Consider the following 6,181-nt stretch of genomic DNA (forward strand, 5'->3'; position numbering starts at 1 on the left):
TTTGAAAAGATTGAGACATGCGAACCATGTCTATTGGTATATATGCATGAAGAAACTCCATGCAGATGGATCGTTTAGACTCACTTGATTATGAATCACTTGAGACATGCAAATCATACCACATGGGCAAGATGACTGAAAGTCCTCGTTTTCAGTAAGATGGAACAAGAGAGCAACTTATTGGAAGTAATACATTTTGATGTATGCAGTCCAATGAGTGCTGAGGCATGCAGTGGATATCGTTATGTTCTTACTTCACAGATGATTTGAGTAGATGCTGAGTGTATTTACTTGATGAAACACAAGTCTGAATTATTGAAAGGTTCAAGTAATTTCAGAGTGAAGTTGAAGATCGTCGTGACAAGAGGATAAAATGTCTGTGATATGATCATAGAGAGTATCTGAGTTACGAGTTTGGCACACAATTAAGACATTGTGGAAAGTGTTTCACAATTAATACCGCCTGGAACACCATAGTGTGATGGTGTGTCCGAACATCATAACTGCACCCTATTGGATATGGTGCATACCATGATGTTCTTATCAAATTACCACTATCGTTTATGGGTTAGGCATTAGAGACAACCGCATTCACTTTAAAAGGGGCACCACGCAATTCCGTTGAGACGACACCGTTTAGAGAAACCTAAGTTGTCGTTTCTTAAAAGTTTGGGGCTGCGATGCTTATGTGAAAAAGTTTCAGGCTGATAAGCTCGAACCCAAAGCGGATAAATGCATCTTCATAGAATACCCAAGAATAGTTGGGTATACCTCCTATTTCAGATCTGGAAGCAAAGGTAATTGCTTCTAGAAACAGTTCCTTTCTCGAGGAAAAGTTTCTCTCGAAAGAATTGAGTGGGAGGATGGTGGAGACTTGATAAGGTTATTGAACCGTCACTTCAACTAGTGTGTAGCTGGGCACAGGAAGTTGTTCCTGTGGCACCTACACTAATTGAAGTGGAAGCTTATGATAGTGATCATGAAACTTCGGATCAAGTCACTACCAAACCTCGTAGGATGACGAGGATGCGTAATACTTCAGAGTAGTGCGTGATCCTGTCTTGGAAGTCATGTTGTTGGACAACGATGAACCTATGAGCTATGGAGAAGCGATGGTGGGCCCATATTCCGACAAATGGTTAGAAGCCATGAAATCCGAGATAAATGGAACTTTGAGAAGAAGACGGACTTGGACGGTAATGTTACCGTCTATGAAGCTCGACTTGTGGCAAAGAGTATTTCCACAAGTTCAAGGAGTTGACTACGATGAGATTTTCTCATCCGTAGCGATGCTTAAGTCTGTCGGAATCATGTTAGCATTAGCTACATTTATGAAATCTGGCAGATAGATGTCAAAACAAGTTTCCTTACCAGTTTTTCGTAAGGAAAGGTTGTATGTGATACAATCAGAAAGGTTTTGTCGATCCTAAGGATGCTAAAAGGTATGCTAGCTCCAGCGATCCTTCTAAGGACTGGAGTAAGCATCTCGGAGTTGGAATGTACACTTTGATGAGATGATCAAAGATTTTGGATTTATACAAAGTTTATTAGAAACTTGTATTTACAATAAAGTGAGTGGGAGCGCTACAACATTTCTGATAAGTATATGTGAATGACATATTGTTGATCCGAAATGATGTAAAATTTCTGGAAAGCATAAAGGGTTGTTTGAAAGGAGTTTTTCAAAGGAAGACCTGGATAAAGCTGCTTACACATTGGGCATCAAGATCTATAGAGATAGATCAAGACGCTTGATGATACTTTCAAAGAACGCACACCTTGACATGATTTTGAAAGAGTTCAAATAGATCAGCAAAGAAGGAGTTCTTGGCTGTGTTACAAGGTGTGAGTATTGAGTAAGACTCAAGACCTGACCACAGCAGAAGAAAGAGAAAGGACGAAGGTCGTCCCCTATGCTTCAGACGTAGGCTCTACAGTATGCTATGCTGTGTACCGCACATGAAGTGTGCCTTGCCATGAGTTGGTCAAGGGGTACAATAGTGATCCGGGAATGGATCACATGACAGCGGTCGAACTTATCCTTAGTATCTACTGGACTAAGGAATTTTCTCGATTATGGAGGTGAAAAGGAGTTCGTCGTAAAGGGTTACGTCGATGCGAACTTTGACACTAATCCGGATGGCTCTGAGTAGTAAACCGGATTCGTATAGTAGAACAATTATTTGAAATGGCTCCAAATAGCGCGTGGTAGCATCCACAAGATGACATAGATATTCGTAAAGCACACACGGATCTGAAAGGTTCAGACCCGTTGACTAATAACCTCTCTCACAAGCATAACATGATCAAACCAGAACTCATTGAGTGTTAATCACATAGAGATGTGAACTAGATTGTTGACTCTAGTAAACTCTTGGGTGTTGGTCACATGGTGATGTGACCTGTCAGTGTTAATCACATGGTGATGTGAACTAGATTATTGACTCTAGTGCAAGTGGGAGACTGTTGGAAATATGCCCTAGAGGCAATAATAAATAGGTTATTATTATATTTCCTTGTTCATGATAATCGTTTATTATCCATGCTAGAATTGTATTGATAGGAAACTCAGATACATGTGTGGATACATAGACAACACCATGTCCCTAGTAAGCCTCTAGTTGACTAGCTCGTTGATCAATAGATGGTTACGGTTTCCTGACCATGGACATTGGATGTCGTTGATAACGGGATCACATCATTAGGAGAATGATGTGATGGACAAGACCCAATCCTAAGCCTAGCACAAGATCGTGTAGTTCGTTTGCTCAGAGCTTTTCTAATGTCAAGTATCACTTCCTTAGACCATGAGATTGTGCAACTCCCGGATACCGTAGGAATGCTTTGGGTGTGCCAAACGTCACAACGTAACTGGGTGGCTATAAAGGTGCACTACGGGTATCTCCGAAAGTGTCTGTTGGGTTGGCACGAATCGAGACTGGGATTTGTCACTCCGTGTAAACGGAGAGGTATCTCTGGGCCCACTCGGTAGGACATCATCATAATGTGCACAATGTGACCAAGGAGTTGATCACGGGATGATGTGAGTTACGGAACGAGTAAAGAGACTTGCCGGTAACGAGATTGAACAAGGTATAGGGATACCGACGATCGAATCTCGGGCAAGTAACATACCGATGGACAAAGGGAATTGAATACGGGATTGATTGAATCCCCGACATCGTGGTTCATCCGATGAGATCATCGTGGAACATGTGGGAGCCAACATGGGTATCCAGATCCCGCTGTTGGTTATTGACCGGAGAACGTCTCGGTCATGTCTACATGGTTCCCGAACCCGTAGGGTCTACACGCTTAAGGTTCGATGACGCTAGGGTTATAGGGAAAGCATGTACGTGGTTACCGAATGTTGTTCGGAGTCCCGGATGAGATCCCGGACGTCACGAGGAGTTCCGGAATGGTCCGGAGGTAAAGATTTATATATGGAAAGTTGTTGTTCGGGTTCCGGGAAAAGTTCGGGTTTTTTCGGTATTGTACCGGGAAGCTTCCAGAAGGTTCCGGAGGATTCCGGAGGGGTCCGGAGGTCCGGAAAATGTTCCACCACGTCCAATACAGCAGCATGGGCTGTAAGGGGGCGCCCTAGCCTTAATGGGCCAGGGGCACCAGCCCCCCCAAGGCCCATGCGCATGGGAGAGGGGAAACCCTAAGGGGGAGGGCCTCCACTTGACTTGGGAGGCACTCTTCCCCCCTTTGGCCGCCCCCCAAGCCCCATCTAGGGCTGGCCGCACCCCTTGAGGGGGGAAACCCTAGATGGGGGCGCAGCCCTCCCCCTCCCCTATATATATTGAGGTTTTGGAGCTGCCATAGACATGAGAACGTCTCTCTTTCGGTGCAGCCCTACCCCTCTCCCTCCTCCTCCTCTCCCGCGGTGCTTGGCGAAGCCCTGCGGGATTGCCACGCTCCTCCACCACCACCATGCCGTCGTGTTGCTGCTGGATGGAGTCTTCCCCAACCTCTCCCTCTCTCCTTGCTGGATCAAGGCGTGGGAGACGTCACCGGGCTGCACGTGTGTTGAACGCGGAGGCACCGTTCTTTCGGTGCTTAGATCGGAATCAACCGCGATCTGAATCGCTACGAGTACGACTCCCTCATCCGCGTTCTTGCAACGCTTCCGCATCGCAATCTACAAGGGTATGTAGATTCACTCCCCTTCCCCTCGTTGCTAGATTACTCCATAGATTGATCTTGGTGATGCGTAGAAAATTTTGAATTTCTGCTACGTTCCCCAACAAAATATGCATGGGTATATGTGTAAAGGGGCATATTAGTGGACTAAACTGCAGAATGCCAGAATAAAAGGGGGATAGCTAGTCCTGTCGAAGACTACGCTTCTGGCCATCTCCATCTTGCAGCATGTAGAAGAGAGTAGATTGAAGTCCTCCAAGTAACATCGCATAGCATAATCCTACCCGGCGATCCCCTCCTCGTCGCCCTGTTAGAGAGCGATCATCGGGTTGTATCTGGCACTTGGAAGGGTGTATTTTATTCAGTATCCGTTTCTAGTTGTCATAAGGTCAAGGTACAACTCCAGGTCGTCCTTTTACCGAGGGACACGGCTATTCGAATAAATAAACTTCCCTGCAGGGGTGCACCACATAACCCAACACGCTCGATCCCATTTGGCCGGACACACTTTCCTGGGTCATGCCCGGCCGCTGAAGATCAACACGTCGCAGCGCCACCTAGGCTCAACCGAGAGGTCAACACGCCGGTCTAAATCCTATGCGCGCAGGGGTCTGGGCCCATCGCCCATTGCACACCTGCACGTTGCGAGGGCGGCCGGAAGCAGACCTAGCATAGTGGCGTTCCAGTCCAATCCGGCGCGCGCCGCTCCGTCGCTGACGTCAAAAAGAGCTTCGGCTGATACCACGACGCCGGGATACCCATAACTACTCCCGCGTAGATGGTTAGTGCGTATAGACCAAATGGCCAGACTCAGATCAAATACCAAGAACTCGTTAAGCGTGTTATGTATCCGCGAACGCCGACCAGGGCCAGGCCCACCTCTCTCCTAGGTGGTCTCAACCTGCCCTGTCGCTCCGCCATAAAGTAACAGTCGGGGGCCGTCAGGAACCCAGGCCCACCTCTACCGGGGTGGAGCCACCTGTCCTTTCAGCCCCCTCATCAGAATCACTTGCGGGTACTCCTCGAGCCGACCCGACTTTAGTCACCACATGTGTCATGTATATAATGTATATAGGATATACCCGTGATCACCTCCCGAAGTGATCACGGCCCAGTAGTATAGCATGGCAGACGGACAAGAGTGTAGGGCCACTGATGGGTCACTAGCATCCTATACTAAGCAGTAGGATAGCGGGTAAAGGTAGCAACAGTAGAAGCAAGGGCAGGCTATGCATCAGTATAGGTTTAACGAAAAGCAGTAACATGCTACACTACTCTAATGCAAGCAGTATAGAGAAGAATAGGCGATATCTAGTGATCAAGGGGGGGGGGGGCTTGCCTGGTTGCTCTGGCAAGTAGGAGGGGTCGTCAACTCCGTAGTCGAACTGGGCAGCAGCAGTGTCGGTCTCGTAGTCTACCGGAGAGAAGAGGGGGGAAGAAACAGTAAATACAATGCAAACATAAGCATGACGATGCGTGACATGACAATGAGCGGTGCTAGGTGTGCCCTAACGCGGTAGTAGGTGATATCGGCAAAGGGGGGAAACCTCCGGGAAAGTTTTCCCGAAGTTTGCATTTTTCGGTCAGATGAAACGGAGGGGAAAAGTTGTAAGTTTGCTATGCTAGGGACGTCTGGCGGACGAACGGATTGCATATTCGGATTCGTCTCGTCGTTCTGAGCAACTTTCATGTAGAAAGTATTTCCATCTGAGCTACGGTTTAAAAGATATGATTTTCTAAAGATTTACTAATTTCTGAAATTTAATTAATCATTTAAGTTAATTCAAAATTGGATTTATGACATCAGCATGATGTCATGCTGACATCAGCAGTCAACAGGGGTTGACTAAGTCAAACTGACATGTGGGTCCAATGGGACCCACCTGTCATTCTCTGTTTAGGTTAATTAGGGTTTATCTAATTAATTACTGTTTAATTAAATTAACTAATTAATTAGATTAATTTAAACAGGGTTAATTAACTTAATTAATTACTTTTATTTTTATTTTTATTCTCTTTATTTATTTATTTATTA

This window comes from Triticum aestivum, chromosome 1D, assembly GCF_018294505.1.
Source record: "Triticum aestivum cultivar Chinese Spring chromosome 1D, IWGSC CS RefSeq v2.1, whole genome shotgun sequence".
Taxonomy (NCBI): Eukaryota; Viridiplantae; Streptophyta; class Magnoliopsida; order Poales; family Poaceae; genus Triticum; species Triticum aestivum.